Raw genomic sequence first — 17382 nt, 5'->3', positions numbered from 1 at the left:
TAAAATGCGCAAAGGTTATCAGTCGCCTACCTGTAAATCACACTCATCAAAACCATCACCCGAGTTTCTATCCAGCATGTCGTTTTCAACAAGAACTTCCCTGTAAGTTATAGAAAGCATAAAGAACGTTGTCATCAACAATATGAAGAGCATCGTCTTCTGTAATTATCACCGTCACTAACCTGTTTGTGTGTCTCCTTCGTAGCACATAGAGGGCAATGCAAACTACGGCTATCACCAGTACCAACACAGATATTCCCACTCCTATTCCTACAACTTATACAGCAGGATGAACAAATGAGTATACATAATTTTGGAGCCCTTTTCAGCAAAAGGAAGAAATTGCATGTTTGCAACTAGAGCTCATTACGTTTTTATGACTGATTGGAGAATATGAGAATATATTGTACCATCAGTTTGGCCTCCTGTAGTTTGGGGTTCTGGGTCACATTTCCCCTGGGTAATGTGAATGTCATCGATGGCTACATCTCCACTAGACTTCTCACCCTTCTGATACTCAAACACAAACTGTAACACAAAAGGGAATGTTTCATGGTATATCTTACGTGAATCTGTGTTATGGGCGTGCTAAGTGATCATCAGAGGTCGGTACCCAGAATGGCTCTTTCTGATCAGTGTAGATGCTTCCCTTCCACCATATGTCCCCCTGACCTCCTGATTCTGTCCACATCAGACACCCAAGCTTTTCCCCACTGCTTTGTATGGTCCTGAGAGAGAGCCGGAACAATATATTTTAAAATTATGTTTTGCTTAATATGCCATTTATTTATTTGCTTGTTTATTTTTCTTTCATTTACCTGTTATTGAGGTATAATCTAAGGGTCCCTACCCTGCCGCCAAACATGTGGTACCAGAATGTGAAACACTGCCCCCCACCACCTGGGACGAATATTGCACTGAGCAGCAAGGCTCTCTCTCCCCAACGCCCCACTGAGCTGTCCACATACAGGTAGTGACCTACGGACACACCAGCAACACACCAATATGACATCACGCATTCACGGGTAAAGACAAACATCAAGTGGCCAGAAATATTACCCCTGGAGGAGTTGGTGGTGTGGTCTATACTGGGGCCTGTACTGGGAGTACTGGAGTTTCCCTGGTTTCGGAGCCAGTCAGTTTCATCCTCTTCCATCAGGTTGCTCCAGCTGCACATATTCACCTCGAAGTCACAGTGACCGGGACCAGTGCACGGGTGGGGGGACACCAGTACGTCATCCACGGCGATGGAGCCCTGTTCACCCTGGCCCATGATCCCCTCTATCACAATCTGCAAAGACAGCCGTCCTACTGAAGACATCCACAGGGGTGCATCGCTCTGATGGACAGGCCTGTTGTCTACTCTGCTAATAGTGTTCAAATGCTAATATAATAACTTGTGGATATAATTATCACATGCTAATGTAATAGTTTGGTTTATGTAATTAAACTTCAGGGATGCAATATTATAACGCACGGATGTAATAGCTTGCAGATGTAATTAACATATGCTGATGTAAAAACATGGGCACAATTATCACATGCCAATGTAATAACGCATGGATATAATCACCACATGATGCAATAACTTGTGGATGTAATTATCGCATGATTTCGCAATAACTTGTCAAGCTGTTACAAATGAATGTGATAACTTTACATGTGAATGTGACAAATTTACAAATGAATGTGATAACCAAAGCCACACTGGCTGTTTCTCCCCTGACTGTGGAAAGGGACTATGCAGCCTGTGTACCCCTGTCTGTGGCTAAAAGTGGAGCTGAGTAAAACACTCACGCTGTAGTCTGGCCCAGTATGGGCCAGCGGTGCCTGGGCAAACCTCCACCACTGGCCATGCTCTCCAGACTGGCTCAGAAGCAGAAACTGAGCCCCACTCGAGGCTTGCTGATACACATTCAGGGTCCCGGTGCCCTGCCCACTCATGTAATACCACAGATGAACACACTGGCCGCTTCCTGCTAATCAAACACAGGTCAAAAGGAAGAACGGTTACCATAGCATTCTACAGTCCAATTGCCGCACCCTCTGTGACAGTCCTAAAGAAGAATCTTCCTGATCTTACAGTAAGTAACCCAAGCATTTGGCTGTCCATTTTTTCCTAGACGCAGAAGGTCAGTCTGACTGAATCAGATGGAAAAACTAGAAATATGGGGCGGGGGAGGAAGTGCTTCGGTCCCTGCGGTACCTGTGGTGAAGACAGGAGACTGCATCCTGGTACTGTAGCCCGGCATGTGGGCGGAGCCTGAGCTCATGTAGAAGTAATGTCCACTGCCTGTGTTGGTCGTGTGGTCAACGCTCGGTTTGGGACTTAGGACGGCATCATGTCCTGACCCCCTGAACCAGCCAAACTCGGCATCGGCCTGCTGCGTCCAGCCACAACTGCCCTCCTCAAAGTCACAATGACCCTCTAAAATGAAAACACTGGTTTATATTTGTCCATGTGTGTGCAATTTATATCTGTTATATGCATACCGTGTAATGCATTATGCATATTATACATACATAGAACATACATAACATATTTAACACTGACTGATATTTGTGTCATAACCCTGAATGAATTCTAGAATCACAATGCACTAATCTTTCAGCTGAACACTCAATTGTGCAAAATATCAGTTTATCAGGCTGAGAGTCAAACTACATATAATTATAAGGCCTTTGACATACACCAGGTGCTCCATATCGTATTTGACTGTCAGGTGAAGCCTGAACTTGAAGACAGCATCTAGACTGCCGATATTAATTCTAAGCCATGACTCCTGCTCTTAAGTACCTGGAAGGACACAAGCTCCTTCGACAAACGATAGATCATCTATAGCGATATCCCCGGCCTCTCCACCTACGGAGGCCTCTATCAGTATCTGATGAACTTCCTGTAAGGTCACATGGCTCTGGGCCACCTGCCACTCATTCCCCTGAGAGCCCACCCTCTGCCACACCTTAAAAGGAAAGATAAAGATCATCATTACCCAGAAGTGACTCGAATAAAAACAGACACAGCAAGGGTTTGGTTCTTACCACTTCTGACTCCCTAGAGCCAGAATTCTGTAGAAGTATTTTTAGTGATCCCACTGTTGCCCCAAACATGTGGTACCAGAAACTAAGGCAGTACCCATCCTGTCCAGCAGGGGGGAGCAGAGGGGACTTCAGTTGAGCTACATCCCCTTTCTTCCTAGGACTTGAGCTTTCAACATACAAATAATAACCTGCGAAGCAGCACAGTTTCAAGGCAAAAAAGGATGAGTAACAGTGGACAGACCAGAACGTGTCGATGTCTGAGAGGCGCATGATGCACCTGCGCTGCCGGTGTGGTCGCCCGCGGGGCCGGTGTTGACCCTGCCAGTCGGCCCGGTGTTCCTGAGCCAGTCCGTGTCTTCGACACTACCCTGTGTCCACGCACACAGGCCCTCCTCAAAAGAGCAGTCCGTAGCTGACAGAGCTGCGGCAGAGAAACGGCCCGGTCAGCTCACGGGTCTCACCTCAGTTCACTTGGAACATTTCTTACCATAACAACCCCCAGTTTATCAAACCACATTGTTTGGGCTCTCTTCCCATCTAACCCAAAAGAATATAAAGAAATGTGCATTTAATTAAGCTGATGTCAACATGAGGACTTAACGCAATGGTGGCCCCACCTGGTGGCTGGTATGAGGTCTCGCAATTCACGAAGGAGATGTCATCCAGAGCAATAGCCCTGTGGTGTGAGGTGTTCTCACTACTGAAAACAATCTAAGACAAGACATGGTGACACAGATATATAATACACAGGCATACTGAACTGACATATATACAAATAATTATACTAAACTCAGCCATTCTGTGCGCTTCTATAGCTGGTTCAGGATATTAAATATTCTAAACAACAATAATACATTAAACACTAACAAACACACACACACACACACACCCTGTATCTCTGTTGTAGTTTCCCAAGGGCCAGGTGCTCCAAGACCCACTGAGCCTCAGTGCTGTGGTATCGCGTCCAGAGGTGAGTCCTCACCTCCTCCCCGTCCTGCAGCAGCACACTAAGACCTCCTGTTCCTGCTGCACCTCCTGCTCCACCTCCTCCTCCACCTCCCGCTCCACCCAGGTGGAAATGAAATCTGAGCATGGTTACATCAGTCCAGTGCACAGTGAGATCTTTGTGTTCCATGCTAAAACGTATTCAGTCGCTCTGTGCGTGCAGTAAGAGACTTCTGTCTTTTTCACTCACAGTAACTGGCAGTAGGAGGAGCTGGGGAGCAGTTCTGGGCTCTGGAACAGTGCCTCATTTTCAGACGACACTGAGCTAAAATTCACATGCATGTAGTGACCTAAGAAGATTATATTATGATATTATGATGATGATGTTGATAAACACTTCTGAGCATGAAAAAAAAAGATCTAGATGTTCTACAAAACTGAGCATGTGAGCGTGTGTGTGAGACTTTACCTTTTCCAGTGGTGTGGTCAGCAGGAGGTTCTATGTTGCTAGAGGCTTTCAGCCTCTGCCACTTGTTATTGTCCTGACTAACATCACTCCAGAGACACAGTCCATACTCAAATGTACATGGTCCTGGGTTATCCAATCCCCACAGCAGAACAGAAGACACAGCGTATTTTACAGTCACTCACTCATTCACCCTACTATTGATTTTCATAATGAATAAAGAGCACATGAATCTGTCTCACCGCAGTTCTCCTCATCTTCCCCTAGGGGGCAGTCTATGCTATAGTCACACTGAGCACTGGCAGCAATGCACTTCAACCCATCTGACCTCCAGCAGTGAAACTCACCCTCCTGAGCAAAAAAAAGCACCATTAACACACTGAGAAGGTAAAAAGTTAGAGTCAGCTGAGAAAACAGTAAAAAAAAAGTGATGAGCATAGCATGGTCATGGTGGACTGGCTATGCCCATGCAGAACTGAGCGAAACATAACTAAGGGAGCCTCACCCTGCAGGGGTAGCCAGTGGTTGTGGAGGCTGAAGCTGTGGGTGGGACTGTGATTGGTGTGATTGGCAGCTGGCTGTTGTCCGGGTCATGTAGACAGTTTGGTGAGAAGGATATATCATCCACAGCTACATAATCTCCTGAGTTCTTGCCACTACCTACAAACTGGAACACAATCTACAAACACAACCTCATGTTTAGGATCACCCACACATTTGAATGACCTTCAGTAACTTCTGACAAAATCATGTAGGGGGATAAGGACCCGACAGTGCCGCTGTAACTGCGGACACACCTTGGTCTTCACTGAGGACGTGAAGGTGACCTCTGCCCTATGCCAGTGGTATCCAGGGGTGACGCCCCGCCTCCAGAGGATGTCATCACTGCCCTCACTGCGGCTGATCCGCAGCCGAGTGGTCAGCGCACCGCTGTTGCCATGGGAATAGTGGTAGAAGCGCACCTGCAGGAGAAGCTCAATGAGATCAGAGGGAACCAGAAGATGACCATGTGGCAGCCTTGTACAGTGATGTAGTGATATGGGCGTGGGCTCCCTTGCTTATTTACATAATGCTGTGCATCGGTTACACGTGGACCAGGTTTGAGGTGTGAATGGTTGTGCTCTGACAGACTCACAGTGCACTGAAAGCTTGGGAGAAAAGTGCCTGAGATGATCTCTGCTGTGTGGCTGGCAGACTGCTGATGGGCAGGGCTAATGTAACCACCTGAAACATGCCACATTTAATTCTGTTCCCTATATAGGTACAGCTAAAATCCTAGGCATGCAATGTTGAATTAACACCTACACAATTCTTTTGCATCCAAATATAATTACATAAACATTGTAAGTATTCATTTAAAGCAACATTTGGAACAACAAGCAACAATTGCAGTGTGTAGTAAGAGGAAATATGATTATTTAGAAGCACTGCAGTTTCTTCAGTTCAGGACTTTAGGACCGTATTTGCAAACATTCTAAAGCAATACCATCACATATTACATTACATACCAGCATCTGAATTGCGGGTGTGGTCTCTGGGTGGTCCATGTGCTGGCCACGCCCACTCTCCTCTCTGCAAGTTCCACCCAGCCTGTCCCTCACTGGACTCCCATGCGCACATGCCCTGCTCAAAGCTGCAACGTTGCTTATAACCCAGCGCATCTGATCAAGCACACACACAACACCTTGCAGCTGAACACAGGCGCCCTTCTCTGGGGTTTATGTAGTACACGATCGGCCGCAGACAGATGACGCGTTATAGCTGGCATGGCTGAAATCAGAGCTCGGCGCTGGACCACTTACCGCACTGTGCTTCGTCGCTACCATCTCCGCAATCATCGCTGAAATCACACACTCTGCTCAGCTCCACACAAACGCGGTTGGAGCATTTGAACTCGGCTGCTACGCAAGGCTCCTGAGGCTCTGAATAACCAAAGGAAGCGTGATAGATGACCGGATGGATGGATGCCCTACACCATTCGAAAGCTTGCCAAGCTGCACGCAACACTGTCAGAAAATTATAAAGCCAGAGGCGTTTCGTTCCAATCTAAGTTCCATCTGCACCTTCTGTTTTGTACCTGGGAGAGAACAGTTCAAAAAGGCGATGTCATCTACAGCGATGTCCCCGAGCTCACTGAACGTTCTGGTGGCTTCAAAAAAGACAGTGAAAGGCTGGTGAGTGCGACCCACTCCCACCTCTGCCCGAAGCCACCTGTCGCCATGGTCACCAGCGTCCCACCACAGAAGGGTTCTTCTTGGGACTTCCTGGAGAAATACTTTTATCTCCCCAATGCCTGCGAACAGAACAAACACTTACAATGAAGATCTAAATGCACCACTAATGTGACTAATGTAAGGTTCAACAACACAGGGCTTGAACTCCAATACTACTGTGAAATTGCATAAAGTATCCATAAAATCTGCATTTTTTTACATTTACAAAGGGCATTTAAAGTCACAGTTGTGGACCAAGGTGCTGTACAAAGTCAACAGTTTTGCTGAAAATACATGGATAACAACAACATACAACACACAGACACAAATAACTGATTATAACCAAAGACATCTTCGCATATTTTCATTAGGCGTATTTTCATTTAGCATATTTCCATTAAGTTATGGACAGCATCTAAGGTTGTGTTCAGTTGTGTTTTGTCTCACCCAGTAGTGTTCTCCTTACCCTGTCCGTACATGTGGTGGTAAAACTCAAGCACACACTCTGTGCTGGCTTGCCTCATAGTGACGCTCTGTAGGGCAGCGTAACTGTTCTGATCTCCAAGGCTGGCCTCCACTGCCATATACCACCCTATCAGCACCAGAGGATCAGGGTTAGTCCGTCCACAGTACTGCAAATGATCTTTCCAGGCTGAGCTATGGTGAGATGTATACATCTCCAGCAGGTGGACAAAATACCAGGAATACTTAACATATATTTAAATATGGTAATGTCATGAACAATATGTTCATTATGTAAGAGTGAGAACACCCATGACTAACACACCTCCTCAAACTCACAAACACACATACGCACACACACATGCTTACACACATGAGCACACACTCACTCATTCACACACACCCACACACACACGCACACAGTGTTTGCTGCTCTGAAGGAGTGTGTTTGTGTGTGTGTGCGCGTGTGTGTGTGTGTGTGTGTGTGTGTGTGTGTGCGTGCATGTGTGTGTGTGTGAGAGCATGTATGTGTGTGTGTGTGTGTGTGTGTGTGTTCAAGCGAGTGGACAAGCATGTTTGTGTACGTGTGTGTGCCTGTGTGTGTGTGTGTGTGTGTGTTTGTGTGTGTGAGAGAGCACGCATGTGTGTGTGTGTTTAAGCGAGCGGACAAGCATGTTTGTGTATGTGTGTGTGCCTGTGTGTGTGTGTGTGTGTGTGTGTGTGTGTTTGTGTGTGTGAGAGAGCATGCATGTGTGTGTGTGTTTAAGCGAGCGGACAAGCATGTTTGTTTGTTTGTGTGTGTGTGTGTGTGTTTGTGTGTGTGCTTTTGTGTATGTGTGTGTTCTTACCCAGTTCTGTGCCAGTAGTATGGTCCACTGATGGTCCATTGTTAGAGGTAAATGTTCCATTTCGGCCCCGTTGCCATGCAAACTGACCCACACTCACATCCTCCCAGTCACAGCTGTCTGTTTCAAACTGGCACCCAACAAATTCACTAACCACAGTCTCCTCTACACTGGCCAGAGACAACAAAGAAACAATAATGGTGGTTGTGATGGTAACCTTTTACTTCCTTTACATCAACACACTGCAGTCACAGAGCAGCGCTATGAATTGTTTATATGGTGAACTGCTCTGAGTAATGTGCCTTGCCTTTACATGGCCCTTTCATAACTGTTATATCATCCACAGCAACAAATCCTCTATTTCCAGACTCTGCCTCTAGAAGAATCTAGAGAAGATGAATTTGGAGTTATTTAAATTATTTAAGATCTGTAGTTATGTAGTTATATCACAACATGCATGCAAATTTATTAATGTGATATATAAGGAATTGTGTACAGTGAGCTGGTTATAATCACGAAATAAATGATTTGTCTAGTGGTAAGTGGTAGGATAGATCTAAAAATTAATCCTGCCTCACCTGATAGGGTTTGGTGTTAGACACTGTGGTAGAGAAGTTTGACCAGCCAAGGCCAGAGGCATTTGTTTCAAAAATCAGCTCTTGTTCAGCATTAAGCGCATCCAGAAACACTCGGAAGGTCCCCGAGTCACTGAAAGGCAGGACACCCAGCATGACATTGGTCAGTCCACCACGTCCATGAGTCCACGATTTAGCTCTTTAAGTAAACCAGCAAGACATGGCAGTAAAAATGTGATTCTTCTGACCTGCCATTCATGTGGTACCAGAAGGACAGACAGGAGTCAGAGGTGTGGAGGATCCGCTCAGAGACAAGCAGAGATCTGCCGCCAGCCATCGGGCCAGCCATCTGAGACAGACTCAGCATAAACCTTCCTGGATGACAAATCAAATCATTTTTTTGTGTGGATCTGGTTTGTAGTTCACTCATATTTATTTGTCCAGAACAAGATTAGTTCTAAACCTAGACTAAAATGGTCATTACAGTCCTAGACTAGGTCTAATGCAGTTTTTTCAGTATGAATTATGAATTAAACTCCCTGGATGGGATTTTGTATTTCAGACAAAGTCAGCATTCAGAAATTCAGATCCTACTCCGATCAGGAATGTTGTAGTTTTTTGTCCTCACCATCTGCAGTGTGTGTAGTCTGGTCAACCAGAGGGCCATGAGAGTGTCCGTCTGAATGCACCCAGTCACGGCCGCCCGAGTCTTGGTTAGCAGCGTTCACCCATGCACATGTCCCTGACTCAAAGTCACAACCTCCGGTGGGGGTGCAGGCTCCACCCTTTACTGACACATCATCCAGAAGAATGAATGATTTCTGGTCGTGGCTTAGCACTGCCCTGAAAGCTACCTGTGTGTAAATGCAAAAGACAAAGTTTCATCTTTCTGAAAAAGACCTTTAGGAGAAAAACATAAAATGTTCTGCTTATTAAGGAATACTGCACATAAGGGAACGGTGTCAGCAGCTTTGTTCCTGAAGAACGAGAGGTGGAGTTTAGACACTCACCCTGAATTTCGATGGAGAAGACACAGTAACCTCTGCTATGTCCCAGCCTGTAGAGGGCGCTCCAGAGAGAACCCACAGGATGGGACCCAGTTCTCCATTCAGATATACATGCACTGAAAGAGAGTCTCCCGAGCCAGCAGAAAGCCAGTACCTCCACAAAAAGCCACAAAACGCACACATAGCTTGGGACTGCTTTAGGAATTTCAGAATATCTTGGAACTATAATGCAATTGTAGGGCATAAGAAATTTGTCAGTGGAGTGGTAATACCCTGTGCCCTTTGAATTCTACTATTTCATAGCCTGGAAAAACAAGGTCTCAGATCTGTTTTGATCTTACCAGAACTGCAGACAGGACTCGGTAGTTGTCCCATACTCTAGTGTTAGCAGCTTTAAGGTCTCTTGTTTTTGAAGCTCCTTTCCCAAAACAGCCATAGAATGACCTTTCAGCCCATAAAAAGAACACCATTTGAAATACTTTGACAAGTACTAGAAGACATTTGCCACATTTTCCTGTGAACCTCATAGATTTTAACAAGCGGCTAGACATACAGAGGACGCTCACCCAGCTGAGTTCTGTAGGTGTGATCGATATGGCCGGTGCTGCCATCCACATGGAGCCAGTGAGCCGTGTCAGCGGCGACGTGTTCAAAGCCACACAGCGAGTCATCTTCAAAGCCACACGGGTCTGCACATAGAGGCACACGGACCGACACTCTGCTCGATACGGCAGCATTAAATGACATTTCCAAGGCTTCAGATGAGGAGTTTGAGAATCAGGTCACCCTTTGCAATACAGGTATTTATTAACACTATAACATTATAACACACTAAGGCTACATAAGGCTACAGTTTTTTGCTCAGATCAGATTTGCCTATCTTAACGATTCTCATTCATAATTGCGAGCAGCCTGTACCTGTCCGTAAAGTGAATGCACGTCATCTCCGAAATGTCACACATGCACACTGACACAAGTCGCAAGCATCGTAGACGTGACATGACTCTGTATTAAAACCGCAAAATGGATACACTAGTAGCACATGTCTGCATTGCAGTTTGCTCTGGACGACTTTTCTTAGCGGTACAGTGGCAATCTGACCATTCTCATTCAAGCTGTATGGCCATCAATCAGATAAGAATCCAGCTTAGGTATTTGAATGACTTACTGTGATCTACACAGGCGCCCGAGGTCACTGTAATATCATCGATGGCCAGGAACCCACTGTTTTTGTCATTTCTCCTCCCACAGAGTTTTACCTGTGAGCGATAGGCATGTTCAGGTATGTTCTGCCTGCGGATCCAGTGTGCAAGCGTGCACCATGGGTCACAGCCACTGTGAGTGAGTCAGTCTCTCTTACTCTCCACGTGTCTGCCATGCTGATTGTGACCTGGGTCTCCAGCCATTCAGCAGCGTCTGTGCCTCTTTTAGACCATGCCACGGTTTCCTTGGTTTTCTGAGGCACAGAGGTTTCATCGAACACTTTCACTTCAAATCGTTTAACGGCTTCAGCCGCAAAAACCCACAAGCAGACCCAGCATATCGCGCCTCACGCTTGTAGCTGCATATCTTTTAATGTTCAGTTATGGTACTGAATATTCTACAGTAATTACTCAATTATATTCTCTAGCATTAATAACCAAACAAGTGTGGAGTTTAGACACAAAGCAAAAAAAGAGAGAAAATAAAGCCTCATTATCCTCTTCACAGGAGGATTTTGCTTCTGCATGAAACAACTAACCAACTAATAAATTCACTCCAGATCATTTGAAAAGAGTTAAAGCTGAGACTCCTAATATGCTTGTTCATGTACCGTTTCAACCAGGAGGTCCAGGTTTGCCACTGATGTTCCGGACATGTAATACCAGAATCCGACACAGATACTAGCAGCTTGGATGGTCACAGGGGTGGAAATAACTGCGGCCTCACCGACTTTACCTCCGGACATATCCACAACCACATAGAACCCTAGAGGTCGAATAGTTAAGGATAGATATGATTTAGGATTTGTAGCAGTGCGCGTGCTGAATGAAAATGTAAACAAAACATGCACAACTTGTTTATAAGTTACCGCGGTTATTTCCAATGGTGTGGTCATAAAAGGGTCCCTTGGTAGTCGTGTCTACCTGCAGACCTCTTTGATGAGTCCAGTCAAACCCATCCCCAGTTTCCTGTACCCAGTCACACAGCCCTGCGAATGGAAATCTGTCTTACTGCGGTGTTGGATTATACTGAAATAATAAATATTCTTTGTAAATTAATAAGTGTTTTTTGTCAATTAATAAGTGTTCTTTCTCTGTTTGCACTGTATTTCTAGAATTCACTGAAGAGACAACAACACATTTTTCCATTGCTGAGAATCTTTCCATTGCTTGGTGACTTTGACTTATCAGAACACTGTTTTCGTGCAACCAGATAAATATAGTCAAATTCGGTAGCATCTCTCCAAAAGGGGAGAAAGGCATCAGCATTCATCCTTGAAACATCACTTCTAATAAACATCTACAATCTTTTTTGTTAAAGCGTGCAGTGTGTCTGCCTGGTTATAACTTCAATCAACAAAAGCATTGTAATTGATGCCAGCAGAAGTTTAGATTTCATGCAGGCCTGGTTTGCTGTCTTTATTCTAACTGGTTGTGAGTCCCATTGCTCACCTTCCTCAAAGCTGCAGTGCATGGAGGATGGAGGGGGAGACGTGGGTGCTGTGGTGGGGCTTGGGGTGGTGGGGATCAGGTCGGAGCAGTTTGAGTTCTCCCTGATGTAGACATCATCTAAGGCAATAACCCCATCATCAAAGACTGGCCTCTTGGCCTCAAACACAATCTGTGAATAATTAAGTACAGGAGGTAATTAGGAACCAAATCAAGATCACAGGAACCCTGGATTAGTGTCTGTGCTGATGAGTCCTGTTGGGGCAAGTGAACACCTGGTAGTGTTCCGATGCCGCATAATCCAGAGTGACTTCTTGCCACACATTGCCCTGTGCCCCGATCTGACTCCAGAGAGATTGGAGCTTTCCGGACTCATTCACATACACAGTCAGCGTGAGCTTATCTGCAATAAGAAAGGACATTGTGAGAGATTAATAACCTTACATTTACAGCCATCTCAAGACACTAGATAAAGACGACAGGAGAAGAGAGGAGCCTGCGCTAACAGCTGAAATAAGACAAAGATTACAGCTGCTCTAAAGCACCCTTACACTCAAGCACACTGGCATGTACTTTGCAATGCACTGTCGAGTTACACTGTGTCTTTTGTACTACACACTCACTTCAGGTGTGAAATGAGGCTTGCTTACCTACACTCGCCCACATGTTCATGAAGTACCAGAACTGCAGGCAGCCATGAGGCACCGGTTGCAATAGCTCACCCTGCAGATGGGCGACCTGCTCCGCTGAACCAGGCTTTGTGTTAAACAACATGTAGTGCCCTGGGAAGCAGAGGAGTGGTTCTGTGACAGCCCCAAAGCAACACCTGCTAGCTACAGGCAGCAAATGCCTACTGATCGCTCCAGGGCTTATGGACAAAAACAGTAGATTGCGATTACCGTGCAATGATAATGATAACTTTGCTTTGTAATATATTAAAATGCACTGACAAAACTTTGATGTAACCTGGATAGAGACCATTGACAATCAATATTTTGATTAGATTATTTATGTTTCTTGGTCCATGTAAAAGCTGCAGTGTGTCTAAACACCTACAGATATATCTCATAAAATATCTGATTGGTCATGACGTTTGCAGCACCCAGTAAAAACGTTGTGACATGCCAGAATGCTCACCTGCATACTGCAGCCTACTGTGATATCAATATTGCAATAACTACTAACAAACGATACATTGTGCAGTCCCAGACCATTCTAAAAAAGTATCGACAGAAGGACTTTACCCAAAGCAGAATTGGTGGTGTGGTCCATGTTAGGTCCAAAGATACCATGGCTGCCTCCAGACATCCAGCTCCAGACCACAGAGTTGGCGCTGGAAGTGCTGCTCACCCAGCCGCAGGAGTCCAACTCAAAGTCACACAGCCCTGGGAAACGCAAACAGAAATGAATATGAGATCAAAGGCATCGAAAAGGAAAAGCACATCTTTCCATGTGGTGTGTTGCAGTAGGACTGCACTAAAGGCAGTCCAGCACCTTCCAGCCTAACATCTGGAAACGGCACCTGTAGTGTGTGATGCAGACATCTTAACGCGCATCACGTCAGTGCAATTTTCTGCTCTCAGAAAAGAATGGAAAATCTGTTATCTTAAAACATGCTTTCAAGGAAAGCATAGAGGCAACTGCTGAATTCTTAAGTGTGCTTCCGGTTTTTATAAATTAAGCAGTGCGTGGTTTTTTTCAGAGGTAAGAAAATATCACAAAGCCTGGACATAACGTTAAGTAGTCACAATGGCTTTTCACGCTGTCGATCAAGTATTGGAAAAGCACAAGAAAACAGCTTTGGTAAAATACTCTTTCATGTCTACTCCTAAAATATGTTGTTGGAGTATAACAGTTGTATGCTTACGTTTTATATAAGCACGTATTTTTAATCAGTTATTGATAAATAGTTAGGGTTAGAGAGAGTTGCAACTCATAATATGTCAGAACAGTTCATTGGAGGATTTTGTAGTGGATGGATGGGAAGCAGGAGTTCCTACCCTGAAGGGGACATGGGCCATTTAGGACAGTAAGATCATCGATGGCAATGTCCTTAACCTGGCCATCTCCAACCACTGCTTCAAATATGAGCTGGTAACATAGTCACAGAATCTATGAGACACATGCTGTATGGAGGTGCACAAGCACTGGGCAAATACAGATAAACAACATTTTAAAAAATGTTTACCTTATAGTGCATTACATTTTATATACAGGATGTGCAAAGTTCTTTTTATGGCAGGTCAGTAAGATAACATTACTCCATGGATGCTGTACCCTGCACTGCAACTCACAGCAAGTGCATGTTTTAATATATTGTCTAGTTTCTGACTGATAAGCAGTGCACGTTCAGCTACAATAAGATTTTACAGACTATTGTGCCTGGGTGTATAATGACATTATAAAGGTACAGAAATGACCTCCCTTGCTCAGGAAACATTTAATCATTGCCGATATAAATGAGCATATCCACCATGCATATTGTTGGTTATTCATTCACCTTTGGAATAGCAGAGTTCATTTGGAAATGAACATTAATTGAACCTTTTAATAGGCTCTCTAGTGTTTAGACTCAATGCAAAGTCTCTTGTGCCTTAGCCAAGTTTCCGATCTGTTTTTCTTTGAGCGTGTGTCGCTATTGTGCATTTACTCTTTTTTCCAGACTATTTTTGACTTTGCCTTTTGCCTGCCTCTGAAAGCCCTGTTTGTTTTCTCTTAAATAACTTGGATCTATTGTCGCTTGCACTTGCTTCCTGTTGTTAACGATCTCTTACATTAGTAAAGCGATTATTTTCCGTGTTCCATCGTAAGTGATCTGTTTTATATGAAGTGTTCTAACGCTGCGATACCCCTGTGATACCTGGTAAGGCCTGTGTGGGCTGAGGGCGCTGGCCCAGCCGTGTCTCCAGAGCGCCCTCTGCTGTCCGCGACGGCTCCAGAGGGTGACGCGCACATCGCCACCACTCTGCGACCACTGCTGGTGCACGCTGAGCGTCCCTGTGTCTCCCCCGGCCATGTGGTAGAAGAATGTCCAGCACTCTCCATCCGTCGGTGTCGGCCTGTTCACTTCCATCATCATGCCGACACGGCTTCCACGGGGGTGCGCCCACATTTGCGCGCTCATATAGTAGCCTTACAGCAGACACAAAGCACAAACTCCCAGTTATTACCACAGCAAAGAACAGTTTAAACACCTTCATAAGACATTTGTAACACACACATAACTTGGTTATAAATCAAATGACCGACCGAAGAAGTCATAGATGCATTTACGTGGTTTATGAACAACTTAGGTCTTTATTATTAATGTTTTATCTCCTACACCCAACACACCGATAATATTCTACAAGGTTAATAAGTAAATAATAGGCCTGAAGTTTAAGAGGGAAGAGGCTTTTGAAGTGAGGCGTTACTGAGAAAGAAAAGCTGCCCGTAACTGCGGGTGAAGTGGGAGTGCGGTTGGGCCTCTCACCCCGCTCCGTCCCCAGGGTGTGGTCCACGGCCGGGCTGCCAGAGGCTGCCGCCTGCTGTCCTGTGCTCCTGATCCAGGGAAAGGCAGCTGCAGGATCGGGCAGCAGGCCGCACAGGGAGGTCTGGAACGTGCACTCGCTCTCGGCCGGACACGAGCCGTCTATGCTGCTAATGACCTGCACGTCGTCCAGGGCAACGCTGATGTCCGTGCCTCCGGAGACAGCCTCGAAAATAAACTGTACACAGGCACGCACGCACACACACACACACGCAGACGCACACACAGTGTTAAAATTTAAACACATCTCTTGACCATGATCAAACATAAGTATTAGGGATTAGGTACAGTACCTGTACAGGGCTGTCAGTGGCAGCAAAGCTAAGGTACGCGAACTGCCATTTATTGCCCTGACTTCCTGTCCGTATCCACTCCACTGTCTCATTCCCTTCAGTGTTCTTAGAGATGAATCGGAGGGAGCCTGGATGACCCATCGAACATGACCACATATGCCATGAAACCTCAAAGTTCTCATTAGGGCAGCTGCAATTGTGAGGTTTTTAGTACTACTGTATAAACCTATGACTAGCAAACATGCCCCAGTTAACATGTGAAGTGTGTGTTTGTCGTGTTACATCATGCATACATCAGCGCTAATCTTCAGGGTGTCCAAGTATCCCTAGTGTTGTTCAATAACATTTCTGACTTGAAGAATTGATTGCCATTATTATAGATCATTCAGCTCTTATTACACAAAAATACGGCAAGTTTACATCCACATTTTACTGTAGAAGCACTGCTTACCATTGCTGCCACCATAGATGTGATACCAGAAACTGACACATTTGGCTCTCTGTGGATAGCTGGTGAGTCTTGCTGTCTGTGAAGGCTTTGTTTTTGGTGCAATAAAAATGTAATAACCTGTAAAATAATAATTAAAAAACAGACAAACACATTAGCTCAGTGGAGGCTAATGTCAGAAATTCATAACTGTAACACATTGGACGAAATCATTGGATAACTTACCTGAACCAGTTGTGTGGTCATGTCCTGGTCCCTGATTATCATATGATGAGTTTTGGCCTTTGGTCCTCTGCCAGAGGAGGCTCTCAGACTGGTCCAGGTACCAAGCACATGTGTCTTTCTCAAAGTCACAGCTGAGCTGCTCTGAGCCCTCAGGGACATCCCCTTCCACACAGCCTGACAGCCTAATATCATCCAGCATTATGTCTTGATTTCCAATATATGTGGGGTTGACAGAAAACGCCAGCTGTGTGTGTGTGTGTGTGTGTGTGTGTGTGTGTGTGTGTGTGTGTGTGTGTGTGTGTGTGTGTGTGTGTGCGTGCGTGCGTGCGTGTGCATGTGCGTGTGTGTTAAAACAAGAAAGATCCAAAATTATTTGAGCATCATATGTCAGGTAAAGGTATAAAGCAACAATCAAAATCTAAATTGATCAAAAAATGTCAAAAGAATCAAGGAGTGAGCAAAAGCTCAGTCTGTGATAGTCTGGGCCTGAGTGAAGATCACGCTCCCTACCTTGAACCCGCTGGGTCGATTCCCCACTCTCACAGATGCATTCACCCAGCCATCAGTCTGACCTTGTTTAGTCTCCCACAGAAGCATGGCCGGCCTGTCAGTGAGCACACTCAGGGCAAAGTGAGACGCTATGATAGATTCCTGAAGGTGGTACCAAAAACTGTAACAAAA

The 17382-nt window shown here is 45.3% G+C and overlaps 1 long non-coding RNA gene across 1 annotated transcript; it reads right to left on the bottom strand.

Annotated features, from left to right (window-relative positions):
• Positions 1 to 3403: 3403 nt before the first annotated feature.
• LOC113588720 lies at positions 3404 to 4004 on the bottom strand. The gene is made up of 3 exons (XR_003411875.2): positions 3932 to 4004; positions 3660 to 3753; positions 3404 to 3463 (listed from the first exon to the last, which is right to left on the bottom strand). It is a non-coding gene; the product is annotated as an uncharacterized LOC113588720 (long non-coding RNA).
• Positions 4005 to 17382: the final 13378 nt, after the last annotated feature.

The sequence above is a fragment of the Electrophorus electricus genome, chromosome 18, assembly GCF_013358815.1.
Source record: "Electrophorus electricus isolate fEleEle1 chromosome 18, fEleEle1.pri, whole genome shotgun sequence".
In the NCBI taxonomy this organism is placed as follows: domain Eukaryota; kingdom Metazoa; phylum Chordata; class Actinopteri; order Gymnotiformes; family Gymnotidae; genus Electrophorus; species Electrophorus electricus.
Note: the sequence above shows the minus strand (reverse complement) of the source record. Positions and strands in the feature narration are given on the sequence as shown.